The following is a 14,129-nucleotide window of genomic DNA, read 5'->3' as shown; positions in this document are numbered from 1 at the left end:
AAGTTAGTTATAATTCAGAAAACAGTTTTCTGGTCTTCTGTTTACACAGTTCCTAGTTGTGCCAAGGTCAAGGCATGCATTTTTTAAAAAGATGACTAAGAAAATGTTCATTGTCATAGGATTGTCAGCTTTCAACTGTGGTGACTTTAAAGCCAACAAAATAAACTCCAGCAGTAGAGGAGTTGGTGAATGGTTCTGAAACAGTGTCACAGGGTTCAGCCATTTAAGTTTTACAATAGAAAGGTCTATTTGTGTTTAGTTGTCTGTAGGTTAAACGAGTAAATAGAAATTGCTGATACATTATCATTCATTGAAAAATCAAACTTTATTGCTGATCTGGCATAATTTGCGTGTTGGATTTGTTTCAGCCTAGTTAAGTTAATCAACTTAGAGGAATAAACCTGTTCATAAATGGTTTTAATAATGTGCCAACACCTTTGGTATCATGTTAGGTTTCACATGCTTGACCATGACTGTGTTCTACCACAATGTGTATAATTTTCAGATTAATGTTTAAAATTTCTGAGATATTTTCTTAATTATTTTCTAAAAAACAAACCTTCAAATCCTTCCGTAGTTCTCTTTTTTATTGAATCACCAAGAAAGCACCTGTTCTTTTTATCTGAGATAATTGTGCACATTTTGACCCTATCTGATACATTTCAGTATAAATGAGATCTTGGTTGTACAGACACAAAGATGCCATTCTTTCTCTATTTATGTAAGGATATTGATGAGAATCTGAGGTTATTAAAGCTGAGTAAAATACTACTTTTCAGTAGAACTTTCTCTAACAAAGTCCTACCAACAGCATGACTGGAAGAAGTGTTTAAATCATCTTTAAGTCTTGGCAGACCATCAGCTTGCCCCGTGGCTGGTGTGGCCACAGCCCTGCTGTGTGACCTTGCACCAGACCTGTGCTCCCATCTGCTCTCTGTGCTCCTGATGCAAAATCCATGATGGGCTGTGTCGCTGTTGAGGCAGGACGGGAATGAGAAGACTCTGACTCAGAAAGTTGTGAGAGTAAAACTCCAGTTTATTCAAAATACACTGCTCTTTTATACAGAGCTTCATGAAGGCCAACTCCATTGGTCCTGAAGTGAAAACAACCCACACTATTCGTGCAGAGTGCTTGACGCACAGTGATAGAACTTAACTATAAACAATGTGAACAACAAGAGAGAGAAAGAATTATTTACATTCTTCTCCGACTCTTTCCCAGGCTTCTGCCTAGCTAGAAACTCTCGTTTCTCTCTTTGAATCCGAGACCCACAGGCTGGTTGGAAAACACCTGAGATCCTTAGGTGGAGAAAATCTGTAGGAGAGCAGCACTTGAATTACACCACATAGTAGCTAATTTGATTGACAGAACATCTTGAAAATAATAGCTTGTATATATATATATGTGTCTGTATATATGTATTTATATATAAATATATATTTTTATATATAATATATAAAATATATTAGATATATATTTATATGCATATGTAGCTTCAATTTAATTTTGGTCCAAAAGTAGATGAGGTTTTAGGTGGTTTTGTGCAAAAATGTTAACAATTATAATGAAGATATTTTCATTAAATCCTGAATTTTACCAAAAAGAGAACTTCAGCTACTTTTGAAAGAATAAGTCGTTCTGATGAACTGCAGGTAAACACAGTTTTGGGATTTATAAAGGAGGAGCTTAAGAGACTTTGCCTGGGCACAAAGGGATGGTATCAATGCTGCTAGTTATTTGTTGTGCCATCTAGCAAATAAGATTCATGGTATAAATAATATTCTGCCTGTTGATAAACATTAAATGTGGAGATAATTGTTGGTAGAGAATGTTCAGTATGTTTCTTAAGCAGTGAAAACTATTCTAAAGGCAGAGTTCTTGGAGAAGAGAAAATGAGCTATATACCCATGGGATTATTTGGGGCATTTGCTTGATTCAATCAACTCTTGAAAGCTGTCCTGTCTTCTTTAAATCCATGGTAGCAGTTACTGTATTGTTTCATTCCCGATTTTAAATGATTTCTGCCCCTACTTTTCAGTTGCTCACACTTAGGTGAAATTAAGAAATCTAACTGTTGGGTATTAAGTTTTAGACCTGCTGAAATAGCTCTTCCTGCTTGCATCCTTATGGTCTCATTAAGATGATGCTCACAGCATGCCTGACTCTGGTGAATATTTGCAGACCTCATTTGCCTACATTAGAGACAAAAAGCTTTAAAAAAATCCTTCTTGAGCAATAAACGGCTGAGTTTGTCAGTATCAGTGATCATAGGGCTGGTGTCTCCCAAGGCAAGGGCTGAGTGCTGCCCTTGGAGTTCACTAACTATTGAAGCCCTGCATCCAAGCCCTTCCCACTGCTGGGATGACACTCTAGGTCCCTGGCTTTGAGCTGTGGGTTTGGAATGTGAGGGCTGCTAAAATCAGTGAGAAGTCAAAGTGTGCACCACTCTTACAGCAAGTTTTGTACATCAAGGACTCCTTAAGGCAGTATCATTCCCATTCCTGCATTTTTAAGACTAATTATAGTGATTAGGAATTTTAATTTTTTTAAAAGAGCTCAATTTCATTGATTCAAACTATGATTGATCATAAAGCAAAATGTAAGGCTTTTGCAGCTAGCCCCATATTTCAACAAGTGCAAGTCATCTTCATGGCTTACCTTTGTCATTGTCACTCCACTGGTTTGTTTTCTCTGTGCTCAGACTTCCACCCAGAGATTCCTTTTCTCCAGGGGATTTAAAATATTCTTGACCAACATGCTTTAATGCCAACAAAAATCTCCATTCTCTCTCTGTTCCAGTGAGCTCATGGGCACTCTATTTCCCCTATCCCCGGGACCCTGTGACTCTGATCAAGATATCCCTGGACCCCTCCTTCCAGCCCCAATGGGGTTGGTGGAGAGCCAGGGAAGCCCACCCTGTCCAAAGTCTGTATAGACCCCTGACATTTCCTGTTCGTCCTCTTTTTGCCCCGCTCTCCCCTTGGACACCACAGAATAAAGAGAGATGAACCAACATATATTGGGGTAAGAGCCTCTTTTGGAAATCTTCACCATCTCCTGATATTCCTCCCCTTCACAGCCTGCTTACCTCTGAGCTAGCCTAGGATATTTTGGGGGGCTGTGCAGCAGGGGAACATCATCTCTCCACTTCACTTGCATGCTGTGTTGTGCTTTGCCTGCCCACCATGGGTGGCTCATTTCCTAGTTGAGCTGATGAGAATAAATAATGGATAATTTTTTAAAGCATGTTAACATCACTTTGCAATGGGAGATGTCATATAAATCCAAAGTTATAGTGATTTTACATTTTTATTCAGCAAAATGGAGCTAGAAATAATAGCAAAAATATTAATCAAAGGTGATGTAACTGTCATGTTAATGAGAAGTGCTTGAAGATTACTGAGCTGTACTATAAATAGATAGTGCTCTTATAGATTTACAGCCCTTATTTACTCTATGTAAATTTCATGGTCCCAAAGAACTGGGCCAGAAAACTTCAGATGGGAGCTTTTCCCTTTGAGCTATTGAATTTTCCTGACAAAACAGCTTTTAGAGAACAGTATGAGTTTACATATGTATAATATTTTTCCTTGTATTTGAAACATTTTGCTACTCCTGTGAAAATAGAGAAGAAATTTTAAAAATGAAAGTCCCTGTTAGAAGGGATAGTTTTCTTATTTGAATATCAAAATAGAATTATCAAATTTTTAGAGAAAATTTGGATTAGCTTTTTTTTGATGGAATCACTAATGAATGTGGAGAAGGAGGCAAAAGGATTTTTTTACCTAGAGATGGGTAAAGTGCATCTTTATCTGGGTTTTTTTTAAATTTAATTTATTAAACTGTTGATATTGAAATGATCTGATTGGAAGTTTATACATTTGTGCAAAACTTTTTCCTCTCTACCTCAAATTTTTTGGTCTTTTTTTTTTTTTTTTCCTTTTGAGAAGTTCATCCCAGGTATCCTGGAGGAGTACAGAATAATTGCCAATTTGTCTGTGTTCAATTTTGAAAAGTTTTTGTTTCTTTGGATAATTGTCACCCTTAACTTTTGGAGCAGTAACCTGAAATGTAATAGTAGTGGCTCTTTGAATGGACATGGAACTTCTATTTCAGGAATGTTCCCTCTCCTACTCTTATGAGCATATAATTTATTTTAACCCTTAATTTTAAAGGATTCATCAGAGTTTCCCAGATTTTTGCAGACCCACCTCTTACAAATCTTGCTGAAACCTCACACGAGGCCCAATATTGATATTTTAATAAATCTCCTCAGTCTCCCAGGGCAATGGGTCATAAGCCTTTTCACCCTTAGAGTAGTTAACCAAACTTAAGTCGTGTCATTCCCATGGAGCAGCTACAATTGCTCAAACTGTTTGCAGTTCCTGGACTGGATGTGCCCCCTCCATGCAATAAAAAATGCAGTTGCACAGAAAACAGCATTTCCTAGTTTTTGAGATGTTGGCTTTGCAACTCTCCCCATTAACTTGCTGCTGCTATCTTTACATTCAGCCTTTAGTTTTTATATGCAACATATGTCACTGGAGCAATTCTTTGCAGCCATCCAATCACTTTTGTTTATTTCCATTAGCTGGAAAACTTATTGGAAATAACTGGATGGTGATGGGCTTCTCCTTAGTTCTCCTATTAGTAGATATTGGAGTCTTATATGGTTTGTGTAACAAATCTGTCTCACTTTTAATCAGGGTGCCTTGTTCAAAGAATGCAGGGGTCTGGCACTGCCTGGCTTGTGGGGGGACCAAAGGAGAGAGCAGAGAACAAGATTTTTGTGTTTCTTTTTTGCTTGAATTACCCAAAATTCCCTGAGCATTGGCACCTTTCAGATTACTGTGGGAGCAGTGCATGTTTATGCTACACACAAAAGAATTTAGAGCACATTTAACCTAGAACATCCCTCTGATGGTGTGTTGGGGGCATTTCCCTAATTGATTAGGATAGAGGAGTTGCTATTAGACGCATCCTTCTTAAAGACATCAGTGAGCGGTGCAGAACAGTTTTTGTCTGTGTGTCTGTTTAAATCATCAAGTCTGGGGCCAAAAGTTTCCTACCTGACCATTGTCACAAGATTCCCTCTTTGTTCATGATCTTCTGACTCTTTTTTTCCCTCCTTTTATATGAACCAAGACATTTAACTAGAGAGTAATTCATCTTAGGTTTCCCGATTCTGGTCCACAATCATGAATTTTAATAATACTGGAATTTGCTATGTGCACTCACTGAAAATTCCAATTCAACTCTTGTCCATCTTCATTTCAGCTCACTATTAGGAAGTTATGAAAGCCTACTTGTACACTCCCTAAAAATGTTCACTTCTACTCTATTCTGTGCATCAGTGCAGATATAATCATTATCTACCACAAGTTAAGGTTAAAGTTTAGAGGTGGTCAAAGGTTGGGTTTTTTTTCAAATAAAACTTATTTTTCCTCTGGAATTTTTCAAGTGAAACCATATGTTCCTGTTGGCATATGTCAAATCCAATGAAACTTCTGTGGAGAAAAGTTTCTTATCTCCACGTTCTATTTGCTCATCAAAACCAGATGAGAAAAATCTGTAAGTTATTCTATTCTGAGAAGTCACTGTGGCTTTGCAGATTGGCTAAGTTCTAGCCCTACCTGATTCAAATTTTAGAAGTGCTTTTTGTTTTCCTTCTTACCAGATAAGAGCCTTTACCTCACACTTGTTTGGCTGTCTGGCTGCACTGGAAGGGACCAAGAGACCCAGAACGTGCTCCCTGTGTGTGAGACAGGTAAAGGCCTTTGTCTGAATCAATTTTGGTAGAAAGTTAAAGGTTCTCTTAGGTTCAAAGTGGGTTCTCTAACTGCTGCTGCCAGGGCAGTTGATTAATCTGGTTGCTCATGCATGTTATACTTCTAATACTGGTGGTGTTTTCCCATTTTGGAACTTGAATTTTGAAGAATGCGGAAGCTATGCCCAGCTAAATTTGAGAATTTTGAGAAAAATTGTGTGCTGCATGTACTGTATCTCTCATGTGCTGTAATAATTCATGGACCTATCAAACGAGAAATTTTTTTTTTAATTTGTTGCCAGCATAAACAGATGCTTTGTCCATAGAGGATTGTGATAAGAGAGCTAACTTCTGCCTTCAGGACTTGCAGTTTTATATGCAATCAGTAGTGGGCTTCTCTTTTAGGATTTTTGGTATCAGTAATAGCAGGCAAATCACCTAAAGGTCTCCAGTTGTCCAAACGTTGAGAGTTCTAAAATGATATAAATCTTGAAGTATTTATTTTGGGGTGATGTTACTAGTTTTATAATAATATCAAGCCTTTATATAGGGCACATTTCATTCTGTAGTACTCCAGAGGATTGTATAGAATTATTAAAGAGAAAAGCCTCCCCTTCATGTCCCTTCCTGCACACTGGTCACACACACGTTGCCTAAAAAAGTGGAACCCAAAATCTATGGGCAGCAATCGTCTCCTTCGGTGAATTTATTCTGGTTGCTTCAATTCCCCACTGTCAGATTGCCTGGAAAGTTGTGAGGATGAAGAAGGGCTCAAAGCTGTATGAAGGAAGCAGAATTACTGTAGAGAACAGTATTTGAATGTGCTGACAAGTTTCCAGAAACCTTCCTATCCCATTGGCATAAAGCTTTGTGGATTTGCGGGGACCATGAAGGTGAAAGCCAGCAGCACTCAGTCCAGCAAATATTCTTCTCAAAACCATCTATATATACAATAAACGGGATTTAATGCTTGCAAAAAGCAGGATCCACTCCTGTAATTTGAAGGGCTTTTGGAATCATGTTAGAAGTAGGGGGCAGGGAGAGCTTTGGTGTCTTGCCAGTTTCTAGGCACAGACTCCTTAAGAAAGATTTCTGTTTTATAACCTACATGGCCGACACATGGATGAAAGCAAGCACAAATAAATTAGTTTGAAGTTCTGGGATAGTATTCAGGTTTATGTTACCCCATTCAATGGGGTAGTTGGTGTACAGCACCAGTGTAAGGCACGGAGGATTTGAGTTAATCAGATGGACTAACACTTGTTAGAAATAGAAGTGTAAATATGCCAAATAAATTGCTCAGTGCTGGAACTATTACAGACTGCACAAAGGACCAAAACCAATTCAGTTAATGATGGAATATTTCTTTAAGTGGTGTTCACTCCAAGTGATGGAAGACCAATCTGATTCACATTTATGCAGTTGTAGAATCACAGCATTGTGCAGGTTGGAATGGAGCCCTGGAGAGACTTGTCTAATCTCCTGCAGCAGGATGTGGAGCTGCCTTTTTAATGTTTGCAAGGGTGGAGGCTCCACAACCTCCCAGCTCAGGTGCTAGCAGAGGTGACCATCCTCATGGTAAAAAATCTTATACTCACCTGACATTTCCATTGCCTCCTGTGCTATTGCTGTGTGTCTCTGAGAAAGTTCTGGCTTTGTCTTTTCTCTCTAATGGACTTAAAAAAGATATTTTTGCAGCTTTCACGTCCTTTTCTACTTCCATCTCCAGCTGAACTCTTACATCTCTAACTCCCTGTGTGATTAGACAACATCTCAATTTGTTATTTGTACCTTCTTCAATGGAAGAAGGTACAAATACCTTCTATAGATTTTGTTGTGCATTTGAGTTAGCTGAGGAGTTCTCTGTCAGCCATGCTGGCCTTCTGCAACACTTCCTTGACCTTCTACACATAGGGATAGACAGGATTTTCTTTAGAGGAGATTGTGATTTCAAAATCAAGCAGCTCTTCTTGAGCCCCTTTGCTTTCCAGGGAAGTCTCCCTGGGATCCTGACAAATAAATCCCAGAAAAATCTGAAATGAGCTCTCCTGGGGTCCAAGCAATGCTTCTTCTATGTCTTCCTCACTCCTCTCAGAGGCTTAAAATCCTGAACGTTCATCCTGTCCTATTCACTGTCACTGAGATTCCCCTTGACTTTCACATCCCTCACCACTTCTTGATGCTTCTTGAGTAACAGTCTCAGCAGAACATCTTCCTTAGTTTGATTATCCATTTCCTAATTAGTTCTTTGCATATTTTGCAGAAAGTTTCAAAATATATCCCTAAGGGTAAATACATTCCTAAGAGAATCAAGGACCTTATTCTGGTTTAAATTATTTAATATTTGTACTGTGTGGTTGTAAAGTGAATCCATAAAATAATGCACAACCTCCATGTGTGGCAGTGCTGAAATAACATATAGATTAATTTGGTTTAGCAGAACATTGTGGAGGTTCTGGTTATTGGAAAAGGATGGAGAGTTTTTCTTGTTTTTCTCTTGCAAGGGAGAAAAGTGACCTTGGTAGGGGGACCGTTTTTGTCTTTCTTGGACAAATGCTCTCACTGGAGTTTTCAGTGAGAAAACCTGAAAATTTAAACCTCTTGGTTTAAGCATATGGAAGTTAAATAATACTGAATATTTGTGATCTACACGTAGGTGTAAAAGCAAAAAGTATTCCTAGTCATGGGGGAGCTGGCATCTGCAAAAGCCACTGCACTAGAATCATGTGTTTACACAATCTAGTACTGATTTTAACCACGTGTTTACACATTCTAGTACTGATTCTAACCATGTGTTTACACACTCTAGTACTGATTGTGCTGTTGCAGATTATCTCCTCCAGAGCAGAGCTGCTCTCCTTGGAATGGCTTTGATGCACCTGCACTGTGTTGGTCACCCAGCTGATCTGTGTGATATGTGGGAGCCATAACAATGTGGGATGTGCCAAGGTTTCAGATCCCTGCTATTGTGCTAATGTTTGCTTTGGGGGTTTTCTCCCTGCATAATTTTTCCTGCATCCACTGCTCACTGATTTGATAACACCTGTGTGCTAATAGAATTACAGATCTAGCAATTAGCAAAGGTGTCTTTCTTTTGCACTCCCTATTTATGCTTTATTAAAGAGGATTTAGTACAGATGTTGTGACTTTTTTCCTCTGCTTCCTCCCACACCATAAGAGAATATCAGCCTGTGAAGTCTTGCTTTGTTATTGCATGAATACAGACAAGGGCATTTCTCGTCTAGATGTTAAATGAAAAAAAACTAAACATGTAAGAAATCATATTTCTCCCAGAGTTTTAGGAGAGAGCATGCACTTTCAAGGAGACTAACTCAGTCTCTGCAAATAGTAAAGGTTCCAAATTCAGTTGTAGTTCAAGGAAGCAATCAAGATATGTTTATCCAGCTCCTTAAAGTTTGAAGTATGCGGATAGAGAATGCTGGCGTAAGATTTCTGTCGCAGGAATTTCTTGTTCCAGTTTCTGAAAACTGACACCTAAAAATCCTTTAGTGAAACGTTTCAGGGTTTTAAAAAGTGTACTGAATTAAAAAGTTATTAATTTATTTTGCTAATCCTAGCTGATTAATGCATTCTCATTGTCAGTATTCCTGTGCAGAAATAATACCTTTACTCAGTCCTAATGCAGCCAAAATTCCAAATTATGCAACTAATGTTACTTATTTCTCACTTGCTGGGCAAACCTCATTCTAGTTATGTATTCTTAGGGATTTTGTCCCAGTGTACTAATGAGGGGTTAAGCTAGCAACAAATTTCCCATCATCTGGCTATCCCTGTTGTTAAAAGGATGGAAAGTGTCCTGTGAAGTGAACCCACCTACCAATGGCACATGGCAGGAGAACAACACTGCTTGTAAGACAAAGTGTTGGTACACCACAACATTTGAACAGGAATTCAGAAGAAATAGCAAAGTTTTAGCTATTTTAACATTTTGACCATTTTCAGAAAATGAACATATTCTCCAAAGCACAGATTATGTTGAATCAGCAGCAGGCGATGTGAAACCAGATTGTGATGTAATCTTCAAGAAAACCATATTTGTAATAAGGTTAATTAAATTTGCTGCAAGCTTGTGACAAGCATGCTGTAAGTTTGCCAGTAAATCTGGTCTTGCTTTATCAAACTGAAGGGCAAGAATTAAAAAAAAAAAAAAAAAAGAGAGATAAAGGGTGGTGGGGGGGTTGGGGGGTAGGGAAAAAAAGCTTCCCTTTTCCAGAACAACTAGTGTGTAGCCAGAGGACATGCAGACTGGCAACAATAACGAATACGTTATGAGAGGTTGAACAAGTTTAAATGGGATTTGTCTCTGAACTGAAAGGCATATTGTAAGAAATTTCTTTGTCTCCTTGTGATGCTGTTAAATTGAAAGCACGATGGGAGGCTTCAGTAGAGGCAACAAAGGTTGAAATGATAGCCTGCTGTTTGCAGCAAGCATCGTGGCTCCACTGATGGTCCAGACATCTGGTAACAACAGCCACTCCTTGTCAGGTTTTGCCCCTCACTGGGCGCCTGAGCACTTTGCACTGTTTAACTCATCAGACTCTTCTAGCTCAGTGTGCTCTGCATCAAGAATGTTTATGTAATAAAACAGAGCTAATTAAACATTTCAAAGGGAAACATTATTTTAACTCTAATTAGATATGATTACAGTTTCCTTATGCCTGTGCTGGATTGGTACTGCAGCTCTCTTGCTTTGCCTCCTTACTGAATTCTGCAGCATTGTTGTTTCAAAATAATTTTTGCATCTGCTTAAATTGGCTTTGTGCTCCCCTTGCCCAGAAATTAGCTCACAATCTTTGAGCCTAGGTCCCTGTATTTAAAGTCATAGCATACAACCCCGAGACACAGGAGGTGTCAGTCAGGGAAATAGGAAAAACTCTCCTGCTTGAAACATTTAAGGGTATTCCAGACAGCCACGAGTGCTGGCAGGTGGATGCATGCCATGTAGGAGGCTTTCAGCTATTTGTGCTGTGATTCCAACTTCTCCTAATTATTAAATCTAGCACGAGTGGAGGCAGTCAGGTACCACCGAGCTGTTACTGCTCGCACAGATGGATGCAGGTTCTGTGACCTTCCTGGAAGTCCATGGTTAGGCAAGTCAGTTGTCACAGGCAAACAAAAAACATATTCTTCTGTATGTATTTAATCTAGAAAGATAGCATCTGACAAAGCTTTGAAGACACATCATGTCAGGATGCTAAACATCCAAATAACTGAGAAACAAATACATAGGGAAATCAAAAAGAACAGGCTAATGGCAGTAATAATCAGTGAATATTTTGTCAGTTAAGCAAATGCTGTATAACTTGTTTAGTGTTTTCTAGCTTTTATGACAGAGCCAGTCTGCAGATCATATGGGAGAAGCAGACTGAATATAAGAACCCATCCTTTCTTTGTCATCCCTAAATCCAAGTTTTTACGAGGAATTTCTTCAGCTAAAGGATGTTCAAATGCAAGTTTACTTCAGTGCTTCATTTGGTTTTCACTCTACCCAAGAATTTTTTAAACTCTACCTTGGGTTTCAAAAAGAAAAAAAAAAAGGAGGAAAAAAAAAGAAGGCAGGCTTTCATTCAGACTGGTTCTCTGCAGCTCTAATTAAAATAGACTTCAATGAGAAGTTTTCTTTTCCTCTTCCAACTGAAGCTTAAGGGCATAGTTCTAGCTGGAGAGTATATTGTGTTCATTTTACTGTTTGACTGGTTTGGTAGAGAAGCTGTCTTTCAAATTCAGTGACTACTATGATGCCTCAGGACTCAGCTGTCACATCAAGGCTGTTTTCCACATATATGTATTATATAATGTGCATATATCATCCCCATCAGGTAGCTGAAGTTTGCACATCTTAACATGGAAGCAACTCACTCTCACATTTAAGAAGTTCTCTCTACAGTGGCTTTAGAGGCAAACCTGTCTTATATTTTAAAGGGAATAATGACATGGGTTGTCCCTTTAGAACGAAAAGAATGATGCAAATCAAAAGACACACATATAAATCTGTCTCTCCATAAGCTGAGCTGCAGTTCTGGTGCAGTATTCTTTCCTTTGTTCTAGGGAAGCTGAAGGGGGGAATTATTTCCTTTAAATGTTACAGTCAACCTAAATGACTGCAAGTTACTAGACTGAGAGCAGCACTGGAAAAAGAAACCTCCCATTTAGCCACAGAGGAAATCTTCCATTTAGCCATTTAATTAAATAGGAAATGGCAGTGCATAGCCCAGTCATTGTCTCAGCCCTTGTGGAGAGGATCAGAAGAAGGTCAGGAGCTCGTTCATTTTCCATACCCATGGCCTCAGTCCTGAGACCACCAGCCAGGATGGCCAATTAATACCAAGTGCTTTAGGGGGTTTTGGCTTGTGGGGTGGGTTTTTTTTCTTTTTTGCCCACTAGGATCTAGGCTGAGGTTGAAAATTCATTTCAAAGAAGCTGCTACGCAGTAGGTGAGAAGGGTTTCAGTCTCTCCACCTCTGAGTAAGAATGAGATTTATCAGTGAAAAGTGAAATCCTGGTGCCTCGTGGGTTTTTTGTAACTAAGTGCCGCCACACCACCGAAAAATACTTTTCAAAATCTGTCGAGTTTTGGTTTCAGAATTCAGTCTTGTGGCCAAAGCACTGCAAATACAATGTCAAAAATGCAACACTGAAAAACTCCCCACTTCCTCAGCTTCAAAGAGCTGTATTCTAGTTTTATTACCATACTCTTTTCTGAATCATCTGTACCTCTGAGGAGTCTGTACAAAGCTGTCTCTGCTTACTTGTAAACTTTTTTAAACCTTTCCAAAACAGCATTACTGCTGCTAGGCTCTCTTTAGCTCCAAACCATTATCTCCAATTATTAAAGGCTCAACTTGGGGCAGTGAAATTCTGGCAAATTTGAGCACTGGGAGCAACTGCAAGGCAGGCAGCACACTGACAATGTGAGCATCACCTGTAGCTGTCTGCCTGGGATGGTATTTATAGTGGTATCTCCTGGAAATTAGCCCAACAAGTCCAGTTTGGGTTGTGTGCTATAAATCACCCAGCGGACTTCAAGCACAATAATTTCTTTTTTTTTTTGCTCATAGTTGACCTCAGCTGGATTCACTCTCTCTGAGGATTAAAAGTGAGTGATGTTACTGAGGAAGGATTCCTGTGCTTTGTTGGTTGCTGGCCTCTCCTTGCCTGGTCCAGGTGCCAGTGCTGATGCTCATGGTGCATCCCTGCCCTGGCAGCCACATCTGGTTCTTGAATATGCTGAGCTGCAGGTTTGGGCATCAGTGAAGCCTTGGGCAGATAAGTGAGGGCTTAGGAACCTGTCCAACTCCCACAACAGCAACTCCTCTGTTGACTTCAGTTGGGAGATGGGTTTTCAGTGCTGTTCTCAAAATGTGTGATTGCAGATGAAAAGTGCTTGGCTATCTGTGGCTGTGCATTTTGCTGCCTGTAAGGGACTAAAGAACTTATTTTGAACAAATGTGTGATTGTAGAGATAATACTGACTTGTATGTATATTGCCTATCCTGGTATGAAAGAAAATGTTGTGAGGGCTTGTAATACACGTTTTTGGAGGAGCTGGCTTGCCTTTTGCCCTGCAGTGAGAGTCACTCACTATTGTACACACACACACAATATATTCCCAGTTTCGGTGGTGGTACACAGAGGTTTGGAGATAACTGGGATTTTTTTTCTTAAAAATAGTTAAGTTTTCAAATAACCATCTGACTGTACATGTAAGAAAGGCAGAGACTGTGTGGTGGCCTAATTTAAGCAGAGCATAAGATTAGCTGTAATCTTTCATTGCCCGCATTTAAAAGCAAGTTTCAGGAGCCCATCTTTACAGCTAACCTTTATATCACATTTAAATTCCCTGTTGGAAAACTCAGCTTCACTTATGAATGTATCTAAATGACAAATCATTGGAAATCCAAAAGGAAGGAGCATGAGGAAGACACACCAGTATAGGCAAGCAGGGCAACTCCAGGCTGGGCTGAAGGAGCACATATGTGGGTTGGGTTTGTGCGGATAAAGCCTGCACTGAAGTCTGGGATGTTGGTATGGTTACACAGGGATTGTCTTGGTGAGGTGAAAGGAGATGGAGATCTGTAGGTTGCTTCTTCACTTATCTTCAGGGTTGCTCTCCCCAGTATCCCAAAGGGTGTGGGATCAACTGCCATCCACCTTCTCCACGAGTTTTATTTCAAAATCCACTGGCATCAGCTGCAAGGCATTTGGGGCCGCATGGTTGTGCTGGGAAGGGGTGTGGCTGTACCCAGGCCCTTTGCAGCCTCAGACCCAGCCCTGCTGGCCAGCAGGAGCTGGAGAGATGATGCCAGGATGAGCCTTCCTCCTGTCAGCACACTCACAGGA

The 14,129-nt window shown here is 39.6% G+C and overlaps 1 protein-coding gene across 18 annotated transcripts in view; it reads left to right on the top strand.

Moving 5' to 3' along the window:
* Positions 1-14,129, top strand: part of SOX5 (SRY-box transcription factor 5) — a 607,791-nt gene that overhangs the window by 197,021 nt on the left and 396,641 nt on the right. The window contains exon 4 of one of the 18 annotated variants that reach the window (XM_085570324.1): positions 5,679-5,768. The exons of the other annotated variants lie outside the window; for them this stretch is intronic. The gene's annotated coding sequence lies outside the window, so the exon portion shown is untranslated. The remainder of the gene's footprint in view (positions 1-5,678; positions 5,769-14,129) is intronic. 18 annotated transcript variants of the gene reach the window in all.

Source organism: Lonchura striata, chromosome 1A (assembly GCF_050655825.1).
Source record: "Lonchura striata isolate lonStrDom1 chromosome 1A, ASM5065582v1, whole genome shotgun sequence".
Lineage (NCBI taxonomy): Eukaryota > Metazoa > Chordata > Aves > Passeriformes > Estrildidae > Lonchura > Lonchura striata.
The sequence above is the reverse complement of the archived record's forward strand: the minus strand, read 5'-3'. Positions and strand labels throughout refer to the sequence as shown.